The sequence below is a fragment of the Hibiscus syriacus genome, unplaced genomic scaffold (assembly GCF_006381635.1).
Source record: "Hibiscus syriacus cultivar Baekdansim isolate YM2019G1 unplaced genomic scaffold, ASM638163v2 tig00110156_pilon, whole genome shotgun sequence".
Lineage (NCBI taxonomy): Eukaryota > Viridiplantae > Streptophyta > Magnoliopsida > Malvales > Malvaceae > Hibiscus > Hibiscus syriacus.
The window spans coordinates 1,697,906-1,710,856 of record NW_024062606.1 but is presented as its reverse complement, the minus strand read 5'-3'; the positions used below and the strand labels follow the sequence as shown (position 1 = coordinate 1,710,856).

The 12,951-nt window shown below is 34.9% G+C and overlaps 1 pseudogene; it reads left to right on the top strand.

Annotated features, from left to right (window-relative positions):
- Positions 1–259: 259 nt before the first annotated feature.
- On the top strand, positions 260–1,422 carry LOC120215777 (annotated as a pseudogene).
- Positions 1,423–12,951: the final 11,529 nt, after the last annotated feature.

Sequence of the window (12,951 nt, the reverse complement as noted above, 5' to 3'; positions counted from 1 at the left end):
TCTCTCAACTATAGGATCTTACTTTGTTGAATCCTCAGCTATTAAAAATTATAAAATGATCACCTGATTATTCATATGTTCCAAACTAATCATTTTTCGTTAAAAAACTAACGAGAGTCTACATCGGATGTTAATTGCTGACTGAAAAATGATAAGTATGATCTCATAATCTCAAACGACTATCATATCCTAATCAACATATTCACGTCCAACTCAGACAACCATCAATTTTTAACGAAAAAAAACGAATTTTGAACAAATGAATAGTCATGTGACATTTTTGTAACTATTCATTCTACCTCCGGATGTCAGTTTATTCTCCAATTTAGATTGAAGGCAATTCAAAAGCTGAAAGACTTACATACTCTTGGTGACAGTAATATGTTTTATGGAACAAACTAGTAATCATAATAGCATTATTTGTTTAAAAATGATAATTCATTAACTGCCATGTACTTTATTATTTTTTCGACACTTGTTGATACTTTGCCTTCTTGGTTTGGCTCACACTTCTCGTTATTTTCTAGATGTTTTAGTCAATCATCAACTTTATGTGACGGAGAACTTTTGTTTGATTCAGGTAGCTGTTGACAGGTTTTCTGGCCGTTCTCGAGGATTTGGATTTTTCACTTTTGATGAGAAAGCAGCAATGGAAGAAGCTATTGAAGCAATGACTGGAATGGATTTGGATGGGCGGAATATAACTGTTGATAGAGCTAAGCCTCAACAAGTGTCAGGGAGAGATTATGATGATGACCGTAGCCGTGATCGTGACAGAGGCTATGATGGCGGTCGTGGATCCAATGGTGGGGAGTGTTTTAAGTGTGGGAAACGTGGACATTTTGCTAGGGAGTGTCCTAGTGATGGGGGCTAGGGGAGGCAAGTATGGTGGTAAGGGGGATTGTTATGGTGGCAGTGACAGTGGTCGTTACGGTCCTGATCGAAATGGAGATCGGTTTAGTGGGCGTAGCAGAGATGCTGGTAGTCGAGGGGGATCTGGTAGTGACAGATATAATCGTGAACGTTCTGGACCGTATGAGCGTCATGGACCAGGAGGACCCCGTTCTGGATAAGATGCCCTTTTGTTGTATGCTGATTCAATTTTCTTGTCCCTTTTGCTTCTTAATTTATTCTTTTCCACTTTCAGATTCTATTTCTATTTATCATTTTTCTAAAGGAAGCATACCTTGACTGCAGCTGATGAACAAGGGTTGCTTCTTATATGGTGAAGCATGCCATGAAGTTTTCTTTTTTACTTTTCTACAGGACGTTCTCTCTTCGTTGTTTTGTCTGGTGGAACAATGTTGTAGTTCAGTCCTTTAACCTTTGAAGTGTGAAACTTAGCACAAATCTACAACTATTTTTATGTTCCTAAAATGCTGTGTTCGAAATATGCTTCAATGGAGTCTCATGGTTTCTTGACTTGCTCTTGTAAATACGGTCTATTGGTGTCTGAATGCTGCATTCCTGTGATTCATGCATTATCAACAGAAATTGCCCATTTTGGGTTTTTCTTCTTCTCACTTGAGGAGTAGAGTTTTCGTTTAGAAGTAAATGCCCTTTTGGTACCTATAGTTTTAAAAAATAATAAACGTAGTGTAACACCCCTAACTCATATTCGACCCGAATACAAGTCCGAGATGTCACATTGACTTTTCAAACTTTGATTCTTAAAGAAAAATCCCGGGAAATTAAAACTTTCATTAAAACAAAATACTTTAATTTATATAAAAGATACCACTTAATACAAAATCGATCAGAGCATTCGTAATTAACCACTTATTATATACCAACACTTTATACACAACAAAATACCTACTTTGTCAATTACTTCTGATCTAACTTCTTAGTAACGTTGTTGTAACTGCTATTCTGAATCTTCTTATTTCTTGGTACCTACGTGTAAATCACTTACACGCTAAGTCATAGACTTAGTGAGGCAATAAATGAATATGCAACAATATCTTCATGAATATGCATTCTTACCATTTCCTTCATGACATTTCAATATACATGTATTTATTACACAATAACATATATAATCATATCATGTATGTACAAAACTTACCTTCTTGTACCACTTTCACTTTACTTTGTATTTCAATTGCCCATGTATATTATTGAGAATAGAGGTATGTGAGTGCATTGAGGTTGTGCACTAATGCTGTCACCACAGCTCGTATCAATTCCCTCATGGGGTACCGAACCTTAGTTCAGTATTCGTCTCGAAGGACTGTCATATATGTCCCGTAGGACCCCTATGTCCCGTAGGACCACTACATCTCGAAGGACTACGTCCCGAAGGACTATTATACCCTCGACTCTTGGCATGCCAGTTACACCTATAGCTCTCATATCGTATACTATGGGCATTATTCTTATATTTTATGTGTTCATGTACTCATTTCATTTCTCTTGTGATCATGTAGCTCATGTCATGTTCTCATATCACATATCATATCACATGTGTATTTGAATCTATTCATATATATACATCATTTATCCAATCACATGAATATATATATGCCTTATGCATGTATTACAATAATTATCATGTATGCATGCTCAAAACTATTGTACTATAAAAATCAATATAGAAATTAGACTTATCACAAGTCTTATTCCATTATACTATACATATAGTATGCACTCACCTTAGCTTTGCTTTGATTCGATTCTAATCCTTTGATCGTTCCGGAATAAGCTTACTTTTAGTATCTACATAATCACACATGTATCTATATCAGTATTATAGCTAATATACTCTAATGGTTCACTCTTTAAATTAAGATAAATGTCAATTTCCTCTTTTAATGAAGGTATGCATCGATGCACTACTTGTGCATCGGTGCATAAAATGCATTCGATGTTTTATTATTAATGGGATACATCGATGCATGCCTTATGCATCGATGCACTAATTGCATTCGATCTTTTTATTTTAAAAGAGTGCATCGATGCACTACCTGTGCATCGATACACCTTCAAACACTTTCTGGGTTTTAACCTTGATGCATCAATGCACTATAAATATGCATCGATGCACTCTGCCCAGAATCCTCTTTTTGAACCCAAAAATTCATTCATTTTGGATTAAATCCTTCATGTTTAATCCTCTTTTTCATTCTTAACTATAGTACACATCCTTAAACCAATTTATACTCATTTATTTCATCTTAAATCTTCAAATTATATCCTTCATATGTAATTCAAGAATTACATCAATAATTCAACATGTTTGAATTCCGCTTTTAACACTTCGTATATCTTAACTAGATTGATGACAAGTCAAATTTAACTTTCAATTCTAGTTATAACTCTATTCCAAGATTTCATTTAAGAACTTCAAATCTTAAATATCTCCTAACTCCATCATCCTTTGATGTTAAGATAACTTAAGCTTTCTTTAAGCTTAGTTATCATCTAATAATCAAAACTCAATATTAAATTTAACAAGAAACTCAATAATCAGAAATCTTACCTTTGCTTTGGTTCACACGCACAAGGAAGAAAGAAAAAGAAGAGAACTCTGGAAGCCTTGGGTGTTTTCTCCCCTTCCACCCACGTGTATCCTTATATCTATACTTATCCTTTCTTTAATTATTTTTCCTTGCAAATACTCTATTGTTCTTCCATTCCTTCTTCCTTTCAATTCTATCCTACACAATAATTTACATATAAATCTTTATACTATTCATTCATTTTATTTTAACCACCAAATTCTGAGACTATACAATTTAGTCACTAACCCGATATTGAGGATGTTACACGTAGTATCTATCCTTTTAAGCTATTTAATATAATATATTTGTTTTAATAAAATATTCGATATGATATATATAAATATCTAAAATAGTACTTGACTTAACATTTTATGTATTCTTATGAATTTATGGTGTTTGGATTAATATTGTTAATAATTGTTATATCTGAATTATTATTCTATGTATTATTATGATACTTGGTTTACTATCGTAAGTACCAAGAACTCATATCAGGTGATTTTAGTAGTAAAAATTGTAATGCTCCGAATCTCGGGTTAGAAGTTTTAGGTTAACCCGGGATATGCCTTGGATTAAATCTCTAGCTTGTAGGAAGCTTTGAGCCAAACACAAGTGAAATTGGGCTTGGATTTTGTCCTATAGTAAATAAAAATGGTGTTTTTAATTTGTAGTCAGAACTGGAGGGACGAAGGAAGCAATTTTACCCTTGCTCAAAATAAAGTTGAATATCATTAAATGGGTGATATCACCGTCTGAGAAAGCTTCATCATTTTCTTCATTCCTTGTCTTCTTTATATCTTTTTCTTCCCGCTTTTCTCCTCCCTTACAAGGTAAAGGTAAGAATCATAACCCTTGCATCTCAAGCTTTGGTTCAAGCTCTCAAACCATCCATTTCACCATAGTTTTCAAGAACGAGTTTTAGTAGGATTTAAGAAACTAGATGGTTCCAACCCATTTTTAATATATTTCTAGTCTTAAGAAGTGTTTTTAAACCCTCCTTAACTCCTAAAATCATTTAGTAATCAATGCATTTGATTCTCTTGTAGTGAGGGAAGTTGGAGGGAACTCCAGAGCAAAAGGGAAGGAAAAATTCACTCTTGATTGAGCATACTCTCATGTACAACACATTTTAATATCTTTTGAATCGGAAACTAAACTTTTATCTGTTTTTACATTTTAGTGTAAAAATGAAGAAATATGTTGTCCGCTCTTATTTCGGAGTCTCAACTTTTCTTCCTCTTCATCCATATAACACGCTTATGAACCTTCTAGAGTTTCGTCATGTATACTTATGGATGACAATTTTATTCCGATTTAACGAGTTTTGATCCGAATTAAATTTATTTTTAATAAATAAAATAAGTGGTCTCTTAAGATATTATTGAACCCATCAAATGACTTTAATAGTAAGAGAAGATGTTGTACTTTTTAGAAGCATTGGGTTCAAATAATTACGTTTACATAATTTCTATTATCGATTAATTAAAATATGTAAACACATGACAAAATCAATGAAAACAAGTATTACATGTGAAAAATAATTATGTTTAGGTCCGTTTGTCATGCTTGGAAGCAAACCCCAAATTTTGCCTCAAATTCACGACCCAAATCTAAACATAATCCCAGCCCACAAACTTCAAACTATTGTATTTTTAAAATAAGATAATTTATAAATTTAGTACATAAACTATCGATTCTAGTCTGTTTTAATATCTAAACTTTCGATTTGAGTTCTTACCTTCATGGGACTCATGGATCGAGATCTGATTTCATTATACGGGCAAATGCGATCCACTTCAGTATATCATATGGATGCAGAAAAAGCTTATGATTTTGATGAATTAGAAACATCTCTTTTCCATTTCTATTTACTTAGTTCATATCTTTATTTTGTGTGTTCTCGGGAGGAATTCGATCTCTTCAATCTCGGGATACCACCTAAATAACTGCGGCCAAAAAGTAAAACATGTTTTTTTCAAAGCCATACCTAAAGTTTAGTTTTTTTTTCATTTTGGTATCTCTATTCAAAATTCAATGTTAAGTTTTGAAAAAAGTTGAAAGTTCATGTACTAAAACAAACCAAAACTGATAGTTCAAGTACTAAATGAGTTAAGTTTTTAATGATGGGTACTAAAATGAATCAAAAACTAAATGTTAGGCATGATTTTTGAAATCATTAAAAATTTAAGTACTAAAATGAACCAAAACTGATCATTTAGATACTAAATGTGTAGTTTATCCTTTAAAATATGATAAAAAAAATAGTCTAATAAAAATGAAGGGATGATATCTATAAGAGAAAATCGCCTCAGTGACTAAAAATGTCTTATAATATACGATTTTAACCAACTTTTTCCGGATTTGCCAAAATGACCAACAAAATCGCAATGCGATCGCTAATTCGCAACGCGATCTCCATTATCGCAAATTCGCGTTGCATTTTGCGTTGCGATAGTTTGAAATCGCGTTGCGATGGTCTACAGTGTCGTCGCGATTTTCCCAATTCGCAATGCGAATAAGTAAATCGCAACGCGAATTGGGAAAATCGCAATGCGATACTGACTATCGCAACGCGATAATACAAAATCGCAACGCGATACTGACTTTCGCAACGCGATACTGACTTTCGCAACGCGATTCTGACTTTTGCAACGAGATAATACAGAATCGCAATGCGATTTTCAAAGTTCGCAACAGGTTTTAGTTTCGCAACACAAATTTTTTGGGTATATATCTACGCAGCAGCAACAACTCATAACCTAAATCCCTAAATCGCAACTCATTCCATCTCCATCTTTCACTCTCTCTGGCGACATCCGTTCCTATATCCGTTCCTACATCCTTCCCCATCCGGCAACAGGTCTTAGTTTCGCAGCTCGTTTGTTTAGTAAATTAATTTACAACCATGAAATCATCTAATGTTGATCATGTTTGGATAGATTTGTGTTTTGGAGGGTCATGAGAGAATGTTCATGGTGTTAGACATTCATTTGACTATCGCAACGCGAAAATGGCTATCGCAACGAGAAAATGGCTATCGCAACGCGAAAATGGCTATCGCAACGAGAAAATTGCAATGCGAAATAAAAATCGCATTGCGATTTTCTCGTTGCGATTTTCATTTCGCATTGCGATTCTCTCGTTGCGATAGTCAGTTTCGTGTTGCGATAGTCTGTTTTGCCTTCAACATAATGCAGATTGAAAATCAACAAATCAACTATTACATTTCAATCAATTAAACAAGCACAAATAAGAATTATGTACACATCAACTAAACAAATCAACATTTACAAATCATCTTTTACAAATCAATTAAACAATCAAAAAATAATAATAATTCTTATTTCTTCATAAATATTTGAATCAATGAATCAACAACTTTGTGACCCCGTACATCCATTTCACGCAGCTCACTTAAGGATTAACCTGCAGAAACCAAACATTTGCTCAAACAAGACTTCCTACACATCTAAAACCTACAAACAGCAAATTATTGAATTCTAGGTACTTAACCAAACATTTTCAAACCAAAAGGAGTATATATGTTAACAAAACTTGCATTTGACTTACCAATTAACAATGGACACTTTCATAAGGCGGATGCAGGTAGGCAGCATCTCGAATATATTGCTCTAGCCATATAATGCCGAAACCACAAGCCTACTACAGCTCTATCTCTATCGGTGGGAGGTAGAAACTCTGTGCTTCCCGTCGTCAAACGCGCCAAGCACAAGCATACGAGAGGACCACAATCCCTTCTGGCTCCAGGCGATTGTTGTGGCGCGGTCTCGTCTCTGACAACTGTGACACTGAACTTTTTTGGCTTCTTGTGTTCAGAATGAGTCTAATAATTAATCCCATCCAAGAATTTAGCCAAATGAGAGCTCCATCCCTTGATCATATCTCTCAAATCAGACAGTTATATGTAATTTATCATGCTGTCATACACTATTATCTTCAGGGATGGGAGCTGAAGTTGGACGAGAAGCCAATGACGACGTTCCAAAACAGGGATAAACACCTGCAATCATAAGTAATAATTCATTTATTTGCGCACTTATTTATGAACACCTTTAAAAAATTTAAAAAATAAACACTAACCTTATCGACCTCCCACCATGCAGGATAAAGTTTAACTTGTCCATTGCCCAACGAAAATGATTCATCTCGTTGATTCTTCAAGTGAATTGCGTGAAAAGCCGCCGGCATTATTGTATATCACGATTTTTTTTTATTTTTCCTAAGCTTCCTTATTATTAGTAGACGTGACACCCACGCATCGATATGCCGTTTTACAAAAAAATACATATATTAGTGAATTACATTAATTTTTAAAAAAATTAATCAAAATCATATATAAGACAAATATAAGACTTACCTCCCCATCGAAATAGCCACTGTCTTCAACCCCTAATAGCACACCCCACCAAGACCGATCAAGCATCAAAAACATTTCATCGTTGAGTTTGCTTATGTCAGTGTAACACCCTTGGCTCCGCTCATGTAGATAAAAATCAACTGCGGTCTTAGCCTAAAGGGTATTATCCACAATTGTTTCCGGTAGTTGTCTCATCTCCACTTCAGATACCGGAAGGATACTAGCCGGTAACTCATACGAGAGCCAACTCTCATCCATCATGTCCGGAACCGGTGGGGGTTTCTCAATACTTCGATATATTACCCCGTGTGAATCGGGCTCTGGAATGGTGGGAGGGACCTCTTCAACGATGACAGTGGCCTCTTGAACGGTGGGGGGTACTCTTGAGGGAGGATAGGGGCCTCTTGAACGATTGGAGGGGACTCTTGAGGGATGACAGGTGAGTCGGGGTTCTTCTTGCGGAGTCTTCACACCATTGGGGTGAACGGAGACGTAATAGCACGTCCACGCCGTCTGATGCGTGAACTCCGTCGTGCAAGGAAAACCCGACGTAAAGCATCCACCTTATCGGGCCGCTAAAAAAAATTAATACATAAATCAGTAAATAAACAGACATGATATTAAACAAAGACAAATATGTTTCAAACTAGCATTGTATTCACCCAAGTCATTATTCTATCATAGTTCACAAAATGCTCAGATAACATTCCAGAAGTAAGCACTTATATAAACATTTAAAAGGACAACATATATAAATATTCCAGAAGAAGAGTAGTTTACTTTCGCAACACGAAACTTAAAATCGCAATGCGAAAATGACTATCACAACGCGAAATGGCTATCGCAATGCGAAATGAAAATCGCAATGACAAAATCGCAATGCGAAATGAAATCGCAACGACAAAATCGCAACGCGAAACACAAATCGCATTGCGATTTTCATTTCGCGTTGCGATTTTGTCATTGCGATTTTCATTTCGCATTGCGATTTTGTCGTTGCGATTTTCATTTTTCATTGCGATAGCCATTTCCGCGTTGCGATAGTCATTTTCGTGTTGCGAAAGTAAACTATTCTTCTTCTGCAAATTGAAACTTGAATGGATTGCATTACTTCAACCAAAAGACAAAAACAAAACCAAAAACAAATACTAACAAAAACAGTTTAGCAGTATTGGCAGCAACCGAATGAATTACGAGTATGAAAAATCTTAAACTTACCTCGTTGCATAGAGTATGAACCTCATTCTGCAACGATGCTACCATCTCACGTAGAGCGGCTACCTCACCGCGTAATGCAGACACATCAACACGCCATGCATCATCGCCTTTGTGTAAAGTACCGACCTCCTCACGCAAGGCATTGACCTCATCACGTAATTCCCCTAACTCATCCCGTTGAGGTGGAGGTGGAGAACAGGGAGATAAACGTCGTGGCATCTTTGCCGGTCGCCTATCTTGCGGTGATGGTGGAGAAGAGGCTCGATGATGTGACAGAATAGGTGATGGCTGTCATTGTGGAAGTGTATAGTCGGGTCGATCAGATGATGGCTCTGGGTGAGGTGATAGCTCTGGGCGAGGTGATGGCTCCCGAAGTGGAGGCTGCTCATCAACCATTCCATCAAAAAAACGCTTACTAGCTTGCCACTAATCAGTGGCAAGCTCAGCTTCCGTGGGTGTCAGCCTCTGTAGAGGAGTGTTGGCCTCCTAACAATATAAAACTCAAACAAAGTTAAATGTGTACTAGTAATAACTTGTTTATAAACATATGGTAGTATTTATGTTAACTTACATTATTTATTGTCGTATACCGTAGTAAATCTTCCCATTGCAAGGTCTGTTTCCTCTTCCAGGAAATAGCCCTGGGAATATCATTTGAAGTTTTTATTGCATATGTCTTCATGGCGGGAAAGACCTCAAATATCCAAATCTACAAACAATATAATAACAAAACATTAGTAATTGTTAAATAATTACTTATAATTTTGGAAACATTATATAAAAATTCTTACCTTAAAGGCCCAAATAAAGCCTGTCAAAGTGTATTTGGAACCATCGCCATGCAAACTTTTTCGATCATCCAAGGCAGACGATAACTTATTCCATGTAGCTTTCCATAAATACGAGCCCCACGGAAACAGGTTCCACGCATTTAGGTCTTCTACCAATTTGATTAGATCATTTGGAATAGGTTGTCTGGCCTCTCTGCCTAAAAAGCCGGCATGCAAAAGAATTAGAAGGCATACTCGGACAACGTCGACGTCATCCATCCGAGTAAAACCATCTTTCTTATTCAACAATCTTGTCAGGTCTTCTACGTGTAGATTCGGCCTCTCCAGCTCAGGAAAAACCCGGGATAGCCATGATGGGCGGGTAATGTGTCTAGTGTACTGACCTACATCATCGTGTTCGAAGCGTAGACCGGTGATTAAGCAAAACTCCTCCCGCCTAAAACACATATACGCCCGGTGGAAAATCAAACAATATCTCTTCATCACGACGTTGTATAGTCTCTGGTAGATCGCTAGTCATGGTTTGAAGAAACAGGTGTGTCAACATCGCATCTCCACCGGGATGTTGTACTTTCAGCCATGGCCCGAAGCATGTATCCTCAAACATTTTTCTTTGTGCAGGTGAAAGCTTCGACGCAATTGTTTTGGCCAGGCTGACTTTATTTCTTAAGGTCAATTGAGCCGAATAAAAGTTCTACAAAAACAATAAACATACTAAGTTAGATATACCAAAAACTACACTGTGAAGATATACCAAAAACAATAATAAACATAAAGAGTAGTAGTTTATTCTTCAAACTTAAATTTGCAACACTGTGAATTTCGTATTTGTCTTTGTTTTTTGGTTGAAGTAATACAATTCATTCAAGTTTCAATTTGCAGAAGAAGAATAGTTTCTGAAAATGAAAATCGCAACACGAAAATGACTATCGCAACGCGAATTTGACTATCGCAACGAGAGAATCGCAACGCGAAACTAAAATCGCGTTGCGATTTTCATTTCGCGTTGCGATTCTCGGTTGATTTAATAAGCAATCTAAGTGAAATGGTTAATCTATTATTGAAATTACCAGTAAACTTATCATCAATTTCAATATGAAAAACCTAATAATAATGCAAAAATTTCAAAAAGAAAATAATTAAAAAACTAACCCTCGTTGGTTGATTTGGTTGATTTTCCATTTCTGATTGTGAGGGTGGCTCTGAGAGATGGAGATAGACCGGATTTCGCCGGAGATGGGGACGGATTTCGTCGGAGATGGGTGAGAGAGTGAGAGATGGAGATGTGACTGAGTTGTGATTTTAGGTTTTAGGTTATGAGTTACGATTACGGGATATACTGTGGACGGTTCAGTGTTCCAATATATTAATATTCGTGTTTGGAATTTAAAAATAAAATACTTGGCCAGGATACTAATGGCGCTTAGAAAATCGCATTGCGATTATGTATTATCACGTTGCGAAAGTCAGAATCGCGTTGCGAAAGTCAGTATCGCGTTGCGAAAGTCAGTATCTCGTTGCGATTTTGTATTATCGCATTGCGATAGTAAGTATCGCATTGCGATAGTACAAAATCGCATTGCGATAGTACAAAATCGCATTGCGATAGTCAGTATCGCATTGCGATTTTCCCAATTTGCGTTGCGATTTACTTATTCGCATTGCGAATTGGGAAAATCGCAACGACACTGTAGATCACAACGCGATTTTCAACTATCGCAACGCGAAATGCAACGCGAATTTGCGATAATGGAAATCGCGTTGCGAATTAGCGATCGCATTGCGATTTTGTTGGTCATTTTGGCAAATCCGGAAAAAGTTGATTAAAATCATATATTATATGTGATTTTTGGTCACTGAGGTTATTTTCTCTATCTATAAAAACACACTGCCATGTGTCACAAAAAATGTATCACAATATTAATTATATCTTCAATTACTCAATAAAAAAATTTAAAATATACATCACAAAATTAATAAATAACTTGTTTATGTTGATAAAAATTAAATGTAAAGTATTTAACAAAAAATAATTTTCACTAATTTATTTATCGAATCCCTGTAAAAATACCGATACGACGTTGTTTTTAACATCTAAAGCTCAGCCAAAAAATGTATATTTATTTAAGTATTGTCTTTAGCCAAACTATTTCTACAAATATCCCAATCAAAAGCTTAGCTTAATTTAATCTTAATTAATTTCAAAGATATATATTATTTTGAAAAGGCATGCTTGTTAGACCGTAACACCGACCACTTATTTATTCTAATATAACTTTAATCAACATATTACTCTTGGCCCATGCAATTTTCCAACGAATAAAATAAAGAAATTATCATACATTTCATTATTTATCTAAATTATTTATTGAATATGATAAACAAATATTGGAGATAATATCATAATTATAATCATAAATAAAATACATTCTAAATAAATAGCCTTACTCCTCTTGAGAAGGTACAATTATTTGATATGATATATAGCATGTTTATGTAATCTGTCAAGATTAAATTTATGATCGATTAGTTATATTTATTTAATTTATTAATCTATAAATAATTATTATGATCTCGCACCTTATATCATCACTAAAATCTATTATAAAACTTCCTAGTTAAAATTGCAAAAAGAAATTCTTAAAATCATTGTCTAGACTTGAAATTTTAAAATATATATATATATATATTTATTATTAAATTGAAGTCTCATAACATAAATAAGGGTAAATTATGTGTTTAGTGCCTAAACTATCATTTTGGCTCGTTTTAGTATCCAAACCTTTAATTCTTTTCAAAAGCATAGTCTAAACCTTTAATTTTTTTCAAAAGCATACTTAAAGTTTAGTTTTTATTTCATTTTAGTATTTCGTCGTTAATTTTTTTTTATTTTTGTTTCATTTCAGTACCCCCACTCAAAATTTAACGTAAAATTTTTAAAAAATTTTGAAAGTTTAGGTACTAAGACAAACCAAAATTGATAGTTTAAGTACTAAACATATTAAGTTTTTAACGGTGGGTACTAAAATGAAATAAAAACTAAATATTAAGTATGATTTTA